This window comes from Gopherus flavomarginatus, unplaced genomic scaffold, assembly GCF_025201925.1.
Source record: "Gopherus flavomarginatus isolate rGopFla2 unplaced genomic scaffold, rGopFla2.mat.asm mat_scaffold_34_arrow_ctg1, whole genome shotgun sequence".
Lineage (NCBI taxonomy): Eukaryota > Metazoa > Chordata > Testudines > Testudinidae > Gopherus > Gopherus flavomarginatus.
In genome coordinates, this window is record NW_026115061.1 from 4,041,580 (window position 1) to 4,063,319 (window position 21,740).

Sequence of the window (21,740 nt, forward strand, 5' to 3'; positions counted from 1 at the left end):
GAGAATCTTTTTCAGACTCTCCCCCACTAGATGAGTCCAACAGCACCTCCCCTTGGTGGGAGAATCCTACATTCCGACCTCCCGCCTTGGTTGCTCAGACCAGCTGATGGCGGCAGCATGCTAAATCAACCCCAGCTCTCTGGTCTAGAAAGTAGCATCTAACCAGCCTTGTGACAGCTCCGGTTTGCTCGCTGTAGATATAACAAACCAGAAAGAAGTCAAATGTCAGACAGGGAACCTCAGCTCACAAATAAAAACCGTCAGGGCACCTTCTACACTGCGTCTGGGCACTTGACTGACTTTAAATCTAGCTAGCTCTGTTGGTAGAGCATGATGCTCTTAATCCCACCATCATAAATCCAAGCCCCATGGTGGGTGGTAGCGACAGCCCTTAGATGTCACTCTTCTGCTAATAGTCACAGATCAAAATGAAAAAAACTCTCTGTGCTCTTTGGCAGGTCATGTTTCTTCCTCTCTCTGAGCTTCACTAAAACATGAAGAGAGAACAAACTGACATTTGCATCCTATGTTAAGAGAGTATTTTCTCCTCTTCCATTGTACCCCAGGCAAGAAGAGGGGATAATAACCAGTAAACGGATGATTGCAGAGGGAAAAGTTTGGTCTTTATAAATAGGACAATGATCATTTGGTCTCCATGTCCACTGATGGTAGGACAAGAAGTAATGGGCTTAATCTGCAGCCAGCGAGATTCACGTTAGATATTGGGAACATCTTTCTAACTCTGAGGGTAGTTAAGCTCGGGAATAGGCTCCCAAGGGTGTCTGTGGAGTCTCTGTCCTCAGATGTTTTAAAGAACAGGTTGAACAAACCTCTGTCAAGGATACTCTGCATATACTTGGTCCCCTAGACAACCTGCTCTGGCTCTGGTTCCCTCCTTCTGCTCCCTGCCTAGGCCGACTGCTGTGGGCACTTGATCCCACATGCCCTCGATGCATCGTTTCTGCTTGGCTCTGCTTCAGCAGAGAGGGCTGGATTTCATGACCTCTCCAGGGCCCTTGCAGCCGTACAGCTCTATAATTCGATGCCATCGCAATACAATACAAACAACAACAAAAGTGGAAACACTCCAATCTAACATCTAACAATTCAGCGTGAACTGACATTCTACAGCACAAAGTGACAACACGTAGGAGTGCAAAGCTCGACAATTCAGCACCATGAACATGAACGCCCCATGGGGCAAAATGACGCACTGCAAAAGAGCTCAGCTCAAACCAGTGCAACGCAAGCCAGTGCAAAAACCATACAACACGAAACAATGCATCAGAGTGCAAAGTGACACTGTGCAAAACAGCTCAGCATGGAACAATGACACAGCACAAACCCACACAACAGAATCAAATAGAAAGGTAGGGCAGGAAGGGACTCTGAGAGTCAGGACCAAGTCTCCCTAGGCTGTCCTTGACAGGTGTTTGAAAAACAAGGAAACAAAGGGCACCACAAACTTATGTTTTTTTGGATGAGCAAAGAAAAGGGAGTAGCATTGTCCCCCTCAGGTAGCCCCTGTTCAATTCCAGGTCAGAAAACAAAACTCTTCTGCAAGAATATCCAAAATATATTGTGTTTCACTTTACTTCATAAGTACAGTTGTGTGGCAATTAAATGATGACTGTAAAGTTTCATAAAAGTGTGGGAAATATGGATGTATCTGAGGAAATGGCTTGGAATGAAGGAAGACAAAAACTGATGGGTCGAGAGAAGAGGCCCTGTTTCCTCCTGATTTGGAACTTCTCTCACAACTACTGGAAGAGTAAAGCTAAGCAAATGGTGTTCTATTGTTGCAAAGGAGATTAAAGTGAGGCCATTTTCTGCAGATAGAATTAAATGGTCATGTCAGGAGTGGGATTTGAAACGACGTCTCCATGCAGAGACCAGAACACCCAATGGATTGGAAAAAAAGAAACTTACAACTAGCACTTTAGACCAGTCCACCATCCTGATACTACAAAGAAGGTGACTTATCAACCCGAGTTTTCATTAATAGTTGATGAACTCTTTAGGGAGGTCAAGATGGCACATGTCTTTCAACTCCTAGAGACCTTCTACAGCAGAGCTGATTTTTAGACACACTCACCCAGACCTAAAGTTACACGTTTCTTAGAGCTCCATGAGTTCTGCGGTGTTGGAATCTCCCTGTTCGCTTTTTAAGTGAACAAAAGATGGGTGCTGGCATTCTGAGGCAGTAATGGTGAACCTCAAAATCCTGCCCTGTGCGCCAGACAGTTAAGCAACCAGCACCCACAACCTCTGCTATGATAGCATCCTGTCTGGGAACAACTCACTTACCAACAACTGGGGTGTGAAATCCTCATTTCTTTATTGTTCTGTCATTGTAGTCCCCACTTTCCTATTGCTTGTCTGTATAATCTCTGTCTGGTTCTGTAACTGTTTCTGTCTGCTGTATAATTAATTTGTTTTGTCTAAACCAATTAAGGTGGTGGGGTATAATTGGTTAGAGAATTATGTTACAATATGTTAGGATTAGTCAGTAAAATGATTGGTTAAGATAGAGCTAAGCAGAACTCAAGTTTTACTATATAGTCTGCAGTCAATCAGGAAGTAAGGGGGGAATGCGAATGGGAATTGGGGTAGGGGAATTGGAATTATGTTTTGCTAAGGGGGGGAATAGGAACAGGAAAGGGGAACAGGGATGCAGGCAAGCCTCTGTGGTGTCAGAGCTGGGAAGGGGGATACTGAGGAAGGAAACTGGAATCATTGCTTGCTGGGAGTTTACCCCAATAAACATTGAATTGTTTGCACCTTTGAGCTTCATGCATTGCTGCTCTCTGGTCACGTGAGAAGGTCCAGGGAATGTGAGGGTGATGGGATAAACCCTGTAACAAGTACGTCTTTCAGGGTGTGAAACCCCTCAGAACCAGTATAATTAAGCTGACCTAAGCCATGGTTAGATAGTGCTAAATGAAAGGAAAGATTGTTTTGCCAATGCAGCTATTACAGGGATGGAAAACCCTTCTGGCCCCTGTAGCAACTGTATACTACACAGTGCTACAGCAGTATTTTAAAGATAGCCAGCCTCAGAGGGAGACAAGGTCTGGCTCCATGGATGCTCAGGCACTAAGACAGCAGCAATGACAATACACTAACGCTTCCATAGTTGTCAGAATTCAAACCTGCTTGGGGAGACCCCGATGGATTTTGAGTCCATCGCCTTAACCACTCGGCCACAACTACTTGATGAATAGGTGCTGCCCTACATGATGATTCTGTTCTCACAGTATTGTCACTTCAGATGGCTCAGACCAACTCCTCCAGCACACTCACAGCTGTGCATTAGTGTAAGTGTGTCCATGGTGAACAGCAAGAGTTCCTGCCCATTTCCCTTCCAGCTGGAGCATGATTAGTGTGTTTGTGGCTAACGACATTGCTGTAGATTGTTGTTCATTCCCCACACTGACAATTCAGACAGTCCCTTTCCTATTCGAATCTCCACCATATCATTCCAATAGCCGGGGACAGGATTTCTCTGGGGCACTGAAATGTTTCAGGGGATTGGTGTGTGAGCTCAGCCTTGCATTCCATCCCTGATTTTTCATGGACTAACAACAGCAGCAGAAAGAAAAAGCCGAGCCAATATCTCCCTGGCAGGGATGCAGGTGACCACGTCCCCTCTGTCTGACCATCGCCATTGCAGGAGAGAAGGGTTCACTGGAATCGAATGCCCTGGCTCAGACAAGAGACACAGGGAGGTTTTACTGTTATTGGATCTGTGCAAACGAAATTGTGGCTCTATATGAAATTGAAGAGGGAAATTAAACGTCCACATGGTGGCCCAATGCCCTAAGGAATGTGGGCGATTGACTCTGGCTTATAAATGATTTAACAGGAATTTGTATCAATGTATTGCCCTGATTAAAAGCTATGGCTGTAAGGTGCCACTGTTGTTAGTACTTGAACCTGTGTGGAGACGCCCGAATGGGTGTCAAGTCCATTACCTTAACGAGGGGTAGTTGATTATTTTGTCAAGATCCAAATTTCTTGGTCAAGATCTAGTCAATGTCTAGATGACAGAGAAAATAATGCACTGATAATAATAAGAAGAATTTAGAAATATTTACAGTTGCTATGGGCATAACTATGATGATTGTTTTATGTTTCACTCTTTATATCTGACACCACCACCGCCTTTCCCTTTAGCCTTGTAGTTTGCCAAGGGTAAAACTAAACATCTCTTCAGATACAAGGGAGTGTTTGTGTTCACTCCTGCTAGCTACACAGAGGCTTGATGTAGCTGCTTTCAGTCCTCTGGCTCTGCTGGGATAAGAAACATTTCAGGGTGTCACTGAACTGAAAGAGGAAGATCATTTTTGGACAGATGACGCCTCCTCTTAAAGGTGTTTGTCTGGCTGGCAGCCCTGGTTCCCAGGTCTCTCCTGAGGGAAGAAAGTTTCTGTGCAAAATATTAAAACTTTTAACAGAGAGGAGGGAAAGGCAACGACCACATGATGGGGCCAGTATGTACCACAACATGGTTCTTTTATGTGGGATGACTCTGAACATTGACTGATCTCCAATCCCTTGGATTTGAAGAGATGTTTAGTTGTGCACTTAGGAACCTGTAAGGCTGAAGCAATTTTATGGGTGGTGACACTATGATGGAAGGGTTTTTTAATGTTGTAGAAATTGTTAAAAACACTTAGCTTAAACTGGAACTGCCTGTTATTAACGGCTGGTTTCCCCACGTCAGTTTCATAAGCTCTCCTAAAAACACCCTGGTTTCTCTCCTGCCTCGGTGGGAACTAGAGGGAATAGTCCCCTGCTGCCCTTGGCTCTAGGCTGATTTTTCTGGGGAGGGGACGTGGAATTGATTTGTTCGCTGTTGAGAAGGGAGCCGGGCCAGTTCTCAGGGAACCAGAACTCCCAGCACCTTCCCAGCCCAACCCGGGCTGCTGCCCCGTCCCAGTCTCTGTTCCTTTGGGAGCCCTCCATGTTTGACTCTAGAGCAGGCTGGGAGCAGCAGCTGAAGCAGAGGACAGCCTAGGCCAGGCAGATAAGGAGTTTAGCAAGCAAAAAATGTAAAATGGCAGTGGAGTATTACCTTGGACTTGACGGCATTTCTCCATTGGTCTGTCTGCCTTGGGGCAGGGACAATAACACGTCCTGCTGCATTCGTTATTTCAAGAGGGAGTTTAGGATTTTCATTCTCACACACAGTGCACAAAGCAGGACTCAACCTTTGGCATAAACTAAACAAGCTGCTCACAGATTCTGACAGCCACAATGAGCGGTCGGGTGAGAGCTCAGACCTGCCCCTGTCCCAGAGGGAGAGTATCATCTGTGTGGAGACTGGACCACTGACCTACCCGCTCCTAACTCCCAAACTTTCAGTAACTCTATTATCAGTACCTGTGAGTGTTATTTAAAACCATAAGAAAAACCACACTGGGCTACACCAAAGGCCCATCTAGCTCTGAATCTTGTCTTCTGACAGTAGCCAATAGCAGGTGCCCCAACAACCAGTCAGCAAGGCACCACTGGGAATTGAACCCAGGATCTCCTGTTTACAAAACAGATGCTTTAGCCAGCTAAGCCATGGTGCTTATGGATAGCTAAAGCACAGTGTTTGCCCACACTTGACTCCCGGCCATTGCCACCAGGGCCTGACAAGCTTTGCTTGTATCTGGATTCTGCAAAGCAGAGGAGCAGGTGACGTTGTTCTTACAAGTTGTGTGTGAGTGAATCTTTGGCCAGGTCTGCACTACAAAGTTGTTTCAGCAGAAATATGTTGCTCAGGTGTGTGAAAAACACACAACGCTACCTCAGTCGGCAGCTTGTGGCAGGTGTACACACTGCAATGCCACGTCTGGCGACAAAACTGCCCTGTTTTGCTGACAAAATAAAACAACTTTGATGGGAGGTCTAGAGATTTTTGCAGCAAACTTGAAGTGACAGAGTAGACGCTGCCGTTCATTATATCACCATAACTGGACTCCTCCAGTATCCCACAATGCCTGCTGTGAACTCGCCTGCCCTGCATTCCTGCTACAGAGCCATGGGCCCCTCCCCTTTCATTGCTCTGGGAAGTTCTGACAGCTGAGCCTGCTGCTCTGCTCTGGCAGCCAGGAGCAAATCACGGCCGTGGATGCTGCTCTCTCCCGCACTGCAAACACAGAGCAGGGTGGCGAGAACTTCGTTACAGTGTGGGGGGGCCACTGGCATCCGAACTGTGACATGCCAAGGACACTCCTTTTCTCGAGGAGGCTCTTACCTTCTAAACAGGGAAGGCTGTTTTCTAGTAAAATCAGGAAAAGGGAAGGAGAAAACTTGAAAGAAGTTCCTCCTGGTGCTCACGTACATGAACCCGAATACTTTCTCAGTCCTCAAAGAGAGACCTTGAGAAAGAGACTTACTGAAGCAAAGCCACAGGGATCTCTGAGGTTTCCTTGGCCCCTTACCCCTGTCCTGCCTGGCTGATGTCAGCATCTCTCTGTGAGGTCACCATCTCCCCATCACCTTTGACCAATAGTCTGAGGTCCTGCAAAAGGCCTTTGTGATGTCACTGCCACATCCCTCCCTTGCTGTGCTAATGTCCTGCCCCTGGCCAGGAACTTTGGAGGTATGAGCTACTCCTGTGGTCACCCCACTCAAGGAGCGTTTGTTCTAGGAAGCAAGCCGGCTAGACAGTAAAACATCAGACTCTGATCCCAATGCTACATTCCGTTTTTCAGAAATTAGTCGACTTTATGGCCAGAAGAAACTATTAGAGCATTTAATCTGACCCCCTGCATATCACAGGCCTCCTGTATGACACAATAGCTACTTTTGAGGCAAACACATTCCAGAAAGGCATCTAGTCTTCATTAAATGACATCAAGAGATGGCGAATCCACCACTTTCCTTGGTAGCTTGTTCCTGTGGTGAAACATCCTCGCTGTTGAATTTTTGTGCCTTATTTGTAATATGAATTTGTCTCTTTTCACCTTCCAGGCACTGTGTCTTGTTATGCCTTTCTCTGCTAGATTCAAGCGCCCTTTAATGCCCAATATTTTCTCTCCATTAAGGCCCTTCAACACATCACTGAAGTCACCTTTCAGTCTTCTTTTGATAAGCTAAACAGGTCGAGCTCTTTCAGCAACTCACTGGAAGGCATTTTTCTCCAGCCCTCAGAACATTTGATGGCTCTTTGCTGCCCCAGCTCCAATTTCACAACATCTTTTTCAAGTGAGGACACCAAAACTGGAGGCAATATTCCAGTAACAGTCTCACTGATGCCGTGTCACCTCCTGTGACGTTATTGACATAATCTGTATCTGTGTAGATCACCATTGTGACCACTGACATATATTTGCAGCCAATATTGTAGAAAGGTTGTCGTTTAAGGGGTCTGTGGAGAGGTTCTGATTGGCTGATTACAATGATGCTATCTCTAGATGTGTATCATTTTTGTAGTAGACGTTATAAATATTGGCTCTATGCTGCCCATATTTCAAACTTGTGCTACGCTTCCCGGGAACACCCCAGACAAGTTGGTGTCAGTTCTGTCTAGCCTGCTTGATGGCCCACTGAGGACCATCAGCTATACAATCGACCCATTGAGAGAAGGCAGATATGCCTTGTGACTCAGCAAGGTATGCAGGAACCTGCCTATGGACAGAGCTCTAAGGTTTTTCTATGTCACATGATGGATAAAGTGTCCTTGGGACAAAGAAAGCGAAGACCACATGGCAAAAGACTATAAAATGCTGAGGCCTCGCCTCCACCTTGTTTTCAATCCTGTCTCATACCTCTGGAGGGACTTTTCTACAAACTGAAGCTCTCTACAAAGGACTGAATGACCCATCCCAGCTGTGGATATATTCCAGAGGCTTGATTTCAACCTGCAGTTTATTCCATGACTGCTACAAGCCTGAACCAAGATCTTTGCCATTACTGGATGTGAAGGGTTAAAATCCATGTGCAGTTTATATAACAACCTGGTCTATGGATTGTGCCAGCTCTTTTCCAGACCCAAAGTCCAGAGCATGGTCAAGGGATCAGAGGCCTAGCAAATTGTGATCAGCTAAGAGAAAGCAGGGTAAACAGAAAGCCATGCTTGCTAAGATAGGCCTGGTCAGTAAGTTGCCAGGTGTTGGAGCTGTGAACTAAAGAATTGTGTCTTATTCAGAGTTGCAGATTGAACAAAGAATCCCTGTTCCTATTGTGTTAGTCTCTTCTGTAGGGAGACATTCTTCCCACAAATCCAACCTTGAGTTTATGAGAAGTTGGAACATGTCAGTATAAGATATGGCATCCTTCCAGCTCCCTTCCGAGGAACCAACGCCTGCCTTAAGACACACAACAAAGAATCTTTATTGCCATATACTTTCACTGTTTCTTTGCTTTAACCCCTAGGAATGTACCTGTTGGACAATCAAAGAAGTTGCTCCATTCCTATGGACCCCAAATCAGAATTTAACATAGATATTTTATACTAGTAACATTTTATCAAAGTATTCATTAAATGTTAACTTGCTAACTTGAGACCATGGGTGGAGACATTATGTAACATGTTTAACCATTGGCTAATATGCTTATCTTGTCTTGCTGCAAAACCTAAGCTGTGGTGTGGAACTGCCTACCCCGTCATTTTCCCCCGCCCATGGAAAATCTATATATTCTGTTGTAATCAATTAATTGACAGTGCCTGTCATAAACAGATAGTTAAGGGTTAATGTCTCTTTTACTTGTAAAGGGTTAACAAGCTCAGTGAACCTGGCTGACACCTGACCAAAGAACCAATCGGGAGACAAGATACTTTCAAATCTGGGGGGAGGGAAGTCTTTTTTTTGTGCTGTTTTTCTTTGTTCTCTGTTCTATCTTGGGATTAAGAGAAGCCAGTCATGTAACCAGATTTCTCCAATCTTACTGAAACAGACTCTCAGGTTCCAGATAGTAAGTAATAGATAGAAAGCGGATTCAATTTGTTTGTTTTCTTTATTTGCAAATGTGTATTTTGCTGGAAGGATTTTACCTCTGTTTGCTGTAACTTGTATTCTATGCTAGGGGGAGGGAGTCCCTCTAGTCTATATAGCTGAAGACTCTGTAAACATTTTTCCACCTTGATTTTACAGAGATAATTTTTACTTTTTTCTTTCATTAATTAAAAGTTTTTCTTTTAAGAACCTGATTGATTTTTTTTATTCTTGTGTGAGACCCCAGGGAACGGGGTCTAGACTCACCAGGGATTGGTGGGGGGAAAGGAGAAAAGGGGAGGGAAAGGTTAATTTCTCTCTGTGTTAGGTTCACTGTCTCTCTCTCAGGGAGAGTCTGAGAGGGGGAGAGAAGTGGGGGGAAGGGGAATTTCCTCTCTGTTTTAAGATTCGAGGAGGTTGAATCACAGTGATCTCCCAGTGTAACCTACGAGGGGAAAATCTGGGAGGAAGAAAGGATAGGGGAGAATGGTTTATTTCCCTTTGTTTTGAGACCAGGGGGTTTGGGTCTTGGGTCCCCCAGGGAAGGTTTTGGGGGACAAAGAGTGTACCTAAACACTGTATTTTGGGTTGGTGGCAGCGTGGTAAGATCTAAGCTAGGAATTAAACTTAGAAGGTAACAGGCAGGTCCCCACTTTCTGGATGCTAAAGTTCAAAGTGGGAAACAGACCCTGACAGTGCCTCTGAACCTAATAAGCAAGGTGACACTCCACCAGCACTGTGTGCAATAAACTCCTCTGCTTGACCTCTACACGGTGTGATTTACGTCCTTCAGAGAACAAAGAAAGAAGTGGAGGCCAAGTGACCAGGTTGCCAGGAAAACAGAACGAAGGACAGAATAGGGACAAAAGGGCCTGGCTGAGTTGGGCTGTTGGAAGCAAGGAGTCTGCTGGTTTTGAGACTCAAGGGGAGAGCCCAGGCTCTGAGTTTTGGGTCTCATGAAGATGGACTTTGCTGAATCTTCCTACTTCCTATGCTAACAAAGAACTTTCCTAGGCTGTATTCCAGACCACTAATAAACCTTCTGTTTTACAACGCTGGCTGAGAGTCACTGGGGATTGTGGAAGTTAGGGGTGCATGACTCCTTTGGGGGGTGTAAGGTTTTCCCAGGTGTCCTGCTAAGGTGACTCACTACAGGAAGCTCCTGGCATGGAACGGGTGCTGAAAGGTCCAAGGTCAGTCCCAGGTCGTGCTGAAGGCAAGGAGGTTTCCCCCAGTGACAGCGTCCCCTGGGCAGTGTCACACTGATGAGGACTCTGCCTGGGTTTGGCTCAGAGCTGTTCCAGAGCACTGAGCCTGTGTCAGCCCCCCAGCATGTGACCAGCAGGCGCCACTCTGGCAAAGCTCCCTGTCCCTGGGCTTTGGCATCACTAGCCCCTGCTTAGTGACTAGGGGTCAGTTTAGGGCAGTGATTCCCAAAATGTGGGGCATGCCCCCTAGGGGGGCACAGAGGAATGTTCATGGAGGCACCTCAGGGTTGAGCCAGCCCCCATGGAGGTCAGGGAGGGAGCACCACTCAGTCCCACTCTGTCCCAGCTCTTCATCCACCCTACCCTCAGCCTGAGCCCCTGGCCCAGCGTCGATCCCTTTACCTGTGTCTGCACCCCTCTCCTCAGCAAGCCACAGCCCCACTCCCAGCCCAGGTTCTCGACCGCGGCTTCCAAGGGGCCACAGCCACGGTTAAGAGGGCACAGTGTGAAAAGTTTGGGGACCACTGGTTTAGGATGATGTCCGCAATCACTTCGATGCAGTCCAATAAAAGCTATTCCTCACTCACCTACCCCTCCATCAGGATGGACTAGGTATGTTATGCTGCCCTTCACTCATACAGGAAGGATAATAACATTTCATTCCACTCAATCCTAAAGTGATTTGTAACCCAACACCAGCCAAAACTGGTCATTTTCGGGAAGCGGCCCCATCATGCTGCATACGTAGGCAGAGTAGGTGTGTCTATGCAAACACAGTCTGTTCCTGAAGTCTTTCCCACAGCTTCTCACTAGATGTGAGGGGGGAACATATTCAGCCCCTGCTTCTGCTTAGTACTTAAAAACTCCATATTGTCCCTATCACTGCCGGCCTTAGATTTCTTCTCCTGTCATGTTTTTAACAGCTCAGATGAGGTGGCCGTGTGGTTAAGGTGATGGACTGCTAATCCATTATCCTCTGCACACATGGGTTCAAATTTAATCCTCATCAGATGCATTTAGTTTTCACCTCTCCTTTATAGACAACCATCTCCCCCTTTGGTACAATAACAGACCCAACAATGTTGCTTCTTGCAAACAAAAACCTTCTCAGAAACTTAGACCACTCCCCTTGCTTTAAATTAAATATCTAAATCCCAGATTTCTAAAAAAAAAATTTCTCTAGTCCTGTATTTCTTAGTCTTTATCTCAAAGGGTAACATCCTCATAATCTCCCCCAAACACCCTGGGACTTGCCCAAATAATTAAAAGACCCCCATCCTGAGCAAGGCCACAACCGTGGACCAGAGCTAGTGTCTAGGCCAAGCTGTTCTGAAGGAGGAAACTCAAACATTTTCTACCTGCTTCCCTTGGCAAGGTCTGACAGAAAACAAAATTCCCCAGACCGAAAATTTTCTGCTGAAAAACCAATACTAGTCTGTTTGGGGACTTTGATTTGAATGTATTATTATTATTCTCTTCTGATTTATCTCAGTTCAGTGTTTGTCCTCCAGATGTGTTTACAGGTATTGAGTTGTGGGGGAAGGAGGCCAATTCATAATGTCTCTACCCCCCTTTCATAGTTTCTTCCAACTTGCTAGGAAATACCTTTGCTACGACGTGAGTGAAGCAGTGTCCATTGTTGCTGGGCTATCTCGGAGAAGTCTGCATTGCACACGGTTCCTGGGATAGTCCTTGGGAGTGTGGATACCTTCAATGGGCCAGCAGCCAGTCTGGCTCCTCCCTTGTCGCACCTGAAAGGCTGGTGGGGGGCATTTCCCAACCTCATAACATATTTTAGTAAGGCACATAGAGCAAAACTTTATAACTTTCCAACCAATGCGAGCACACACAATCCAACATGATATTAATGTTCAACAGATCAAGACTTTTGAAATGATAGCTCACAAGGCAGACTTCGTACAAACCATGTCATCATTATATGAGAGTGGTGAATATGGGGCTACCAGGGTGCTGCTTTGAGCACAGCATGCCACACCTGGGCTTCCATTGCAATGGAGACGTACCCTTAGAGTCCATCCCTCCTGGGATAAATGTGGCAGCAGGGCTGGCCTGGCTCATCTGACTTGGGCTCATGGAGCTAAAGCTGAGAGGCTAAAAACTGTGGTGCAGATGTTTGTGTTCACACTGAGGCCTGGTTTCAGAAACCCTCACCCCTCTGGGGGGTCTCAGAGATTGGGTTCAAGTCCATATGTCTGCACCGTAATTTTATAGTCTGGCACAGCCCAAGTCCCATAATCCTGAGACAGCTGACCTGGGCTTTGAGACAGGTGCCCTGGGTGTTTTAATCACAGTGTAGACATAACGTTAGGCTACATCTCCAGTGCAATGAAACACACACGGTTGGTCTATGTCACATTAATCAGGATCATGCAGCTAGGTCTGGAGTCAAGTTGCAGTGCACATGTCTGGGCTCAGACTCAGTACCCTGCTCTAGGAGCCCAGAAGGTTGCGAGGGAGTTTAGCGAGTGGAAATGGTAAAACCGCAGTCAAGTATTACCCTGGACTCAATGGCATTTCTCCATTGATCTTTCTGCTTTGGGGCAGGGACAATAGCAAATCCTGCTGCATTTGTTATTTCAAAGGGTGGTTTAGGATTTTCATTCTCAGACACTGGACACAAAGTAGGTCTCAACCCTGGGTGTAAACTAAATGAGCCGCTCACAGATTTTGGGAGCCACAACGGGCATTTGCTGTGAGAAATCAGACCTGCCCCTGCCCAGAGGGTGAGGGTCATCCTTGAGGGGACTGGACCACTGACCTATCAGCTCTTAATACCTAAACTTTCAGGAACTCTATTATCAGTGCCTGTGAGTGTAATTTATACCATAGGCTCATCTAGTTCTGAATCTTGTCTTCTGACAATAGCCAATGCCAGGTGCCCCAAAAGCCACTCCCCAAGGCACCACTGGGAGTCGAACCCAGGATTGCCTGGTTTATGAAATAAGTGCTTTAGCCAGCTAAGGAAAGCAAAAGTGAATTTTGTCTTAATGGGTCACTGACAAAAGCATCCCAGACAGAAAAGCAACAGGCAAAAAAGAAACCTAGCAGCTGTTGCAGTAGTTCAGTTGGGTGAGTGCTAAGTTAAAGGTCTGTGGTTCAATCCCAACCTCTGCAGGCTCTTCTTTCTCCCTTTGTGCAGGGCTGGTCTGTTTTCTGAGAGTGCAGCAGTTCCTTTAACTGCCACAAACCCCTCATTTCAGGCTATGCAGCAGGAAAAGACAGCATGGGCTTCTGCACCGAGCTGGCCACCTGCCCTTTCATTCTTCTCTTGTTCTTCGTCAGCAAGGGGAAGAAAAAGAAGCTTTCCTTCAAGCAAGGTTCAGAAGGGAGAAGTAAGGATGACTTCCTGAGCACTGGCTCCAGTCCTCTGCTCTGCCAGTTGAGCTATTGGAGGGCTGCCACCACTCGCACTACATTTCCCCATCAGTGTGTGCCAGGGTGAGCACAAGCTAAGCAGACAGAGTTTCTGTAGTGTAGTGGTTATCACGTTTTCCCAATACACAAAAGGTCCCTGGTTCAAAGTCAGACAGAAACATACTGGCTTCCTTTTCTCAGATCCCCTTGCTATCCAGGAAGGCACTTCTCCTTCTGCTATTGGCCTGTCCCTGGGATAACTCCAACCCCTGCACGACAGAGGGTGCTGATGTAAATGGAGAAAACACCTTGGTGTCAGTCTGGAGAACCTAGAGCAGTTAGGTGTGTCACCTTTTGGAGGCTTGTGGCTTCGCCTCCTCTCCTCTTGGAGGTTGGCCTATAGATTGATGGCTTTAGAGGTGGGGGCTGGGCTGGCTGTGATTAACTGGGATCCAGGAAACCCCCATCTGCCCTTCTGAGGGCCGAACCTATGGAGGTGTGGTTCGTTTCTGGGAGATAGAACCCTTTACCTGCCTCTTGGCATCCCAGAGATGGCTACTTGTAGGTCAGGAGAAGTGGAGTTTTGGGGGGAAGGAAAAGAAGCAATGGTGAGGCTGAGAGAGCTCCTTTCTGGCTGAGATTGTGGGCTGCAGGGGGTCTGGCAGTTGCCTGTAAGCCATAAGTGGACTTGATGAAGTGAAAACTGCTGCTTCATTCTGACCGACCTGGGGGTGCCACTGATGACTTGGAAGTGAGGGCAGAGTGCTGGCTGTGAGCAAATGGGATCCAGGAAGCCCCAGCCTGCCTCACCAGGATCCGAGTCTTCTTCCCTGCCATGGGGAGCCCAGCCTTAAGCCTGCCCAGCATGTGCTGCAGCTTGAGCATTAAGCCTTCCTGTGGGGCCTGTGCTGGAGCTGACCCTGGACCCCTGTGCTGTACTGCTGGGGGAAATCACAACTGCAAATAATTCTGGCCACAAGATCAAGCCATTGGGTTGAATGGGGCAAGCTGGAAGCCTGGAGACTTAGTCCATGGAGCTAGCAGGTCAAGACTTTTTCCCGCATGTGGGGGAGGCAGCCGCTGTGGTTCGCCCTTCCTGCGGTATAATCCAGGGGTGCAAGGCTGCAGAGCTGGGGAGAATTGGCGGGAGGCTCTCTATCGTTAGTTTTATGAGTGGCTGGGAGAAGCATTCATGTAACTCAGTTGGATGTGCCCCGACCTGTGGATGTCTGTGTAAGTGAAATATGTGCCAGAGATCTGCAGCCTGTCACAGCATCATAGTGTGAGAGGGAATCCAGGCGGTGGGACACAGGGCTCAGGGGTCCCTCTGTTCAGGTTTCATCCTGTAGATCCCATCACAGACTTTCAACAACCACAGTGGATGTTCACTGAGACAGAGAGAGAGATGCCAAATGGTGATCTCCAGGGCCTGCGGACATCAAACAATAAGGAATTCTGCACACAGAGAGGACCCTGCTAGTGGAAAATGCCTTTGGAAAAGCCCCTTCTGTCCCCAGCTGTGGTCGTACAGTGCTCAGTGCTCTGCGTTGTGGCCTCAAGAGTCATGGATGCAAGTTGAGTTACGATGATCTTTTTCGTTGTCCCTACGTTTCTTAGGTGCCTCCTTCTGATATGTGTCAGAAAAAAAAAGACCAGTTTCTTTTGGAAGCGTCTGCACTGCAAGGCAGAGGCAGTCTTCTCTGCTTCCTCGAAAGATTGACCAAAAGGTGGGAAGAGCAGACACATTTGGCAAGGCACCACTGGGTGCTACATCTCTAACCTCCACTTTACCTGGCAGGAGCCTTGGCCAGCTTAGCCACGGTGCTGCTCTCTGGGACTTTTCTCTCAGCTGCTCCATTTTTCATCAGTGACAATCAAAAGGAAGGTGACATGGCCTCTGTGTGTGGACATCCCCAGCGAACCCCAAGGACGTGTGGCACAAGCTCTCGTGTTGCAGCAATTGTGGTTGAAGCAATCGCCAGGCTAATGCCAGTCACAGCAGCCTTTTCATCAACTCCAGGCTTGTGATTTGATTCTTTCCAATGTTTCTCTCCAAAGGAGCCTTTTCCTTAGCAAGCAATGACATGGCTACCAAGGGAGGTCTCTTCTGTTTCCTAGAAAGACACAGAAAAATGTGAGCAGAGGAGACAAAAGCCATACAACAAGGCACCACTGGGAGTTGAACCCAGGATCTTGTGTTTACTAGATAGGCGTTTTAGCCAACTAAGCCATGGTGCCTGCCTCAAGAAAGTGTTTACAACTGTTCCATTTGATGGTCCAGGACAACACCTGCAAATTCCAAAGTACAGACCTTCCCCATTTCCCTCAAGGCTTGTAGACTTTGAGGTGTCTAGCTCTCTGTGCACAGAAAGCCACAGTTGAGTTGACAGAGGGTTTCTAACATGTGCTTCTCCCACCAGCCACTGTGATCATATAGCGGTTAGTGATCTGTGTTTCAGTCGCAGCAACCTCGGCTCAGTTCTGAGTCATGGTAACCTTTCCTTCAGCTCTAGACTTCTCATTTGCCACTTTCCAAGTGTGGTGGGGTAACTGCCCCAAACAATCAGGAAAAAAATTAAGGCAGCCTTGCAGAGGCGGTGCAGAACCCAGCCAGTCAGGAAAGGGCTTACCGGGAGAGCCAATCAGGAGAAGGCTTGCTGGAGCAGCCCATATATAAAGGGCTGCTCAGCACAGCAAGAGTCAGTCATTCCTTGGAGTTTGAGGAGGGAGGATTGGCTGCTGAGAAGGAGAAGGAGAAGGAGGAGGAGGAGGAGGGGTACCATGATCAGAGTAGTGCTGGGCGGGTAAGGGGAACATGAGTGACCTCCTGGCTGATTACTGCCGGACTGAGGCCCTTATACAAAGATGGAGGAAGGCGCTAGGTCTGTGGGGAAGTGGTCCAGGGAAACAGATGGTGGGGGTTGGAGGTGCACCCCTTTTGCCTCAGTCTCCACTGACACAGGTGGCTACACCCTGGACTGCAGCTGGCCACTGAGGCAAGTGTCTGGGTAGAGGACAGCTGCCCCCTGGAAGCGGGGAGAGAACTGAGTGGGGCACAGCCAGAGGGCTCTGTCTATAAGAGGACATTGAAGTCCTGAGAGTGACATGGGTCCTAATGATAGAACAGATGGCAGCCAGAAGCCACTGGATGAAGGTGCACTGGTGGACCAGACCTAATCGCCAGGATGGCCAACAGGAGGCACTGCTGTGGTAGACATGCCCCATAGCACCAAGACTCAGCGGCAAGGAAGGCTCTCTCTGTCTCGAACCACCACTTAGAAGGATTCTGATGACAGGTCTTTTCTTTCTTATGAAGAGATACGAAAAAGGAGCCAACAGACACATTAGGTTCAGCAAGGAAGAACTGTCAGGCCAAGCCAAGATTTCCTGGTTACTAGGAAGGCTCTTCAGCCAGCTCTTCCCAAAGACCACTATCCAGAGGCCTTTTAACAGTCACTGCAGGTGTTCACCACAAAAGAGACAAAGAGATGCCAAAATAGAGTTCTCCACTGCCTGCAGCCATCAAGCTACCAGGAGTTCTGTGCACAGAGAGGCCCCTGCTGGTGGAAAAAGGCTTTGGTAGAGACTCTTCTGACTCCAGCCGTGATCATATAGCGTTTAGCACTCTGTGTTGTGGCTTCAGCATCCACAGATGCAAGTTCAAGTAGGAGATGTTTTTCTTGTCTCCACATTTGCCTAGTGACTCCATTCAACACTTGTCACCAAAAAGACCTGTTTCTTTTGCAAGCAATGTACAGCTAGGCAAAGGCAGTCTTCTCCATTTCCTCAAAAGATCACAAGCTGTGGGGAGAGGAGGCACATTCAGCCAGGCACCACTGGGTGCTGGATGCTGAATCTCCTCTTTATTCAGCAAGTGTCTGTGAAGGAGATAAATCTACACCGTGTAGAGGTCAATAAAAGGAGAGTCACCTTCCTTATTAGGCTCAGAGACACTGTCAATCAATTGATTACAATAGAATACATAGGTTTTTCTTGGGTGGGGGAAAGTGACAGGGTAGGCAGTTCCACACCCCGAGATAGGTTTTGCAGCAAGACAAGATAGCATTAGCCAGCGGCTAGCAGGTTACATAATGTCTCTGCCTATAGTCTCAAGTTAGCAGGTTAACATTTACTGAATACTTTGATAAAATGTTATTAGTATAAAATATCTATGTTGAATTCTGATTTGAGGTCCATAGAAATGGAGCAACTCTTTTTGATGGTCCAACAGGTACATTCGTAGGTGTTAAAGCAAAGAAAAAGTGTAAGTATATGGCAATAAAGATTGTTTTCTGTCTGTCTAAAGGCAAGGCATTGGTCCCTTGGAAGGGAGGTGGAAGGATGCCATATTTTATACTGACGTGCCAACTTTTCATAAATTCAAGGTTGGATGTGTGGGAAGAACATCTCCCTACAGAATAATCAAACACAATAGGAACTGGGATTCTTCGTTCAATCTGCAACTTTGAATAAGACATGATTACTTAGTTCTTAGCTCCAACTCCTGGAAATTTGCTGACCAGGCCTATCTTAGCAAGCAAGGCTTTCTGTTTACCCCAGCTTTCTCTTAGCTGATCACTATTTGCTAGGCCTCTGGTCCCTTGACCATACTCTGGACTTTGGATCTGGAAAAGAGCTGGCACAATCCATAGACCAGGTTGTTATACAAACTGCACATGGATTTTAACCCTTCACACCCAGTAATGGCAAAGTTCTTGGTTCAGGCTTGTAGCAGTGATGGAATAAACTGCAGGTTCACATCAAGTCTCTGGAGTCCATCCACAGCTGGGATGGGTCATTCAGTCCTTTGTATAGAGTTTCAGTTTGTAGCAAAGTCCCTCCAGAGGAATGAAGCAGGATTGAAGACAAGATGGAGACGAGGCATCAGCCTTTTATAGTCTCTTGCTATGTGGTCTTTGCTTTCTTTGTCCCAAGGACACTCTATCCAGCACGTGGCATAGAAAAAAACCTTAAAGTTCTGTCCATAGGCAGGTCCCTGCATACCTTGTCTTCTCTCAATGGGTCAGTTGCATAACTTGTGGTCCTTAATGAGCCATCAAGCAGGCTAGGCAGAACTGACACCAACTTGTCTGGCTGGGGTGTTCCCGGGAAGCGTAGCACAAGTTTGAAATATGGGCAGCATAGAGCCAATATTCATAACGTCAACAACAAAAATGATACACATGTAGAGATAGCATCATTATAATCAGCCAATCAGAACCTCTCCATACACCCCTTACATGACAACATTTCTACAATATTGGCTGCAAATATAGAACAGTGGTCGCAACGGTGATCTATAGTTACAGATTATGTCAATAACGTCACAGGAGGTGACACAGTATCAGTGAGACTGATACTGAAATATTGCCTCCAGTTTTGGTGTCCTCATTTGAAAAAGATGTTGTGAAATTGGAGCTGGGGCAGCAAAGAGCCATCAAATGTTCTGAGGGCTGGAGAAAAATGCCTTCTAATGAGCTATTGAAAGAGCTCGACCTGTTTAGCTTATCAAAAGAAGATTGAAAGGTGACTTCATTGAAGTTCCTTAATGGAGAGAAAAGATTGGCTATTAAAGGGCTCTTGAATCTAGCAGAGAAAGGCATAACAAGACCCAATGGCTGGAAGGTGAAAAGAGACAAATTCATATTACACTTAAGGCACAAATAATCAACAGTGAGGATGAATCACCACAGGAACAAGCTACCAAGGAAAGTGGTGGATTCGCCATCTCCTGATGTCATTCAATGAAGACTAGATGCCTTTCTGGAATGTGTTTGCCTGAAAAGTAGCTATTGTGTCATACAGGAGGCCTGTGATATGCAGGGGGTCAGATTAGATGCTCTAATGGTCTCTTCAGGGCATAAAATTGACTAATTTCTGAAAAACGGAGTGTAGCATTGGGAGCAGCGTCTGATGTTTTCCTGTCTAGCCGGCTTGCTGCCTAGAACGAACGCTCCTTGAGTGGGGTGACCACAGGGAATAGCTCAAATCTCCAAAGTTCCTGGCCAGGGGCAGGACATTAGCAAAGCAAGGGAGAGGTGTGGCAGTGACATCACAAAGGCCTTTTGCAGGACCTCAGACTATTGGTCAAAGGTGGTGGGGAGGTGGTGACCTCACAGAGAGATGCTGACATCAGTCAGGCAGGACAGGGGCGAAGGGCCAGGGAAACCTCAGAGACCCCTGTGGCTTTGCTTCAGCAATTCTCCTTCTCCAGGTCTCTCTTTGAGGACTGAGAAAGTATTTGGGTTCAGGTACGTGAGCACCAGGAGGAACCTCTTTCCAGTTTTCTCCTTCCCTTTTCCTGATTTTACTAGAAAACAGCCGTCCCTGTTTAGAAGGTAAGAGCCTCCTCGAGGTTTGAAACCTGTTCAGTCTGATCCATCTGGTGACAGTTGAATTCTAGGCATGGAAAACACGAGCTTAAAGCGGCAGAATTTTATTCTGCACCTGGGATTTTGTCCCTTAGAATCACTGGGGACATTAGGGTTTGTCCTTTTTGTTTCATCTTTTCCTCCATCCATCCCTCCCTCCTTTCTCTTCTTTTCTTGCTTCTAGTGTCCCCTCGGGGGTGCGTGTGTGTGTGTGTTGCGGGGGAGTGCTCTGTAGCTCCCACTATTGGAGGTCCACCCAACAATGTGGGCCTGAAATAGTGCTTGGGCAGTGATCCCCACCAGTGACCTGGCCATCCTTTGGGCTCTCTGGTGAGAACCCTCAGCCTCCCATCCTCAGTCTCTACTTGATTGGCTGAGCTGGGGGTTATTGACAGGGAGGAGACTCAGGTCCTTGTTGTTCTTTTTCAAGACCAAGTAAATAAGTCATAACCACTTATATGTTTGATGAATTTTGCTGCTTCTCTGCACTGATGGTCTCTGAGTAGTTCACGATTCTCTCTAACATTGCAGTTCTCCTCAAATACTTGCTGAATAATTACTGTGCACTGTTGTTGGTGTGGAGCTCATCTGAGAGCACTTTACTCAGGTCATTCAATGTCTGAAATTCAAGATCCGATGGTTAGTTTGAACATCAGGGCTCTTGGGTCCTACTCCCAACTCTGCCACTGGCTGGCTGTGTGACCTAAGACAAGTCAATTCTCCTTTCTCAGCCTCAGCTTCTCCCTGTTTCAAGTAGGGAAATAATGATCCGCTCCTACCTACCTTACGGTATGTGGAGGCAGGACTGGCTCTAGGTTTTTTGCTGCCCCAAGCAAAAAAAAATTTGTCTGTCCCCCCATCCCCCTGCTGCCCTAGCCCTGGGCTCTCCCCACACCCCGCACCCTCTGCCTCCACAGCTCTGGGCCTCCTCTCACCCCCATGCCCCTGCTGCCCCACCCCGGGCTCTACCCTCTGACCCTCACCCCCCTGCTGCCCCAGCCCTGGGCTCCACACCCTGACCCTCATCCCCCTGCCGTCCCAGCCCTGAGGTCTCCTCCCCACACTCGCACCCCCTGCCAAGCCAGCCCTGGGCTCTCGCACACACACACCCCATGCTGCCTCAGTTCTGGGATCTCCCCCCACCAGTGCTCCCCCACCCACACACACCCTGCTGCCCCAGTCCTGGGCTCTGCCCCCTCCACCTGCACTGCCTGCCGCCCCAGCCCTGGGTCACTGGTAACTTGCTCCCAGGGCAGGTCATTCAGCAGGAATTTTGGATGTGCACAGAACACAAATAGGATTGGTTCCCACATGGTTACAGAGCTGCAGTAAAGTGGAACAATTTTCATCTTGTGTGATTGGAGGATATCTGGATGAATATTATAAGACTGTCCTCCATAAATGAGGAAAAGTTAAGGTGCCTTTATTATTATTTTTTTGTTCCACTCTTCGTTTCTATGGGGAATTTGCCAATGCAATATCACTGTCTTCCTTTTAAACAAACAAAAAAGGCAATGGCTGTTGAAAATAGCAATTCCAGTCCTAAAAACCTCTGGGAAGCATTTCTTGCTCAATTTCATCCTACTTTTTCTACAGGAAATTACAGTGGATCAGTATATTTGTTTTGGGAGAAATGAAGTACCAGCTGCCCAAACTGAGCTTAAGCACTCCTGAATTTTGAGGTGTTCAGACCTGGAAGGCAGGTGCTAGATTCCCTTTCTGAATATTAGCTAAATCTGGAAAGGAAAAGTCAATTTCTGCTTCCATGGCTCAGAAGTGGAAATCCTCCTACATGCCTGGTACTGTATCTAAAGCTGCCCAGGTCCAGTAGAGCCTCCCCTCCCTTACTTTTCATT

General features: G+C 47.2%; 1 non-coding gene across 1 annotated transcript; it reads right to left on the reverse strand.

The window, feature by feature from the left end:
- Window positions 1–5,505: 5,505 nt before the first annotated feature.
- TRNAT-UGU (transfer RNA threonine (anticodon UGU)) lies at window positions 5,506–5,579 on the reverse strand. The gene has a single exon. It is a non-coding gene; the product is annotated as a tRNA-Thr (tRNA).
- Window positions 5,580–21,740: the final 16,161 nt, after the last annotated feature.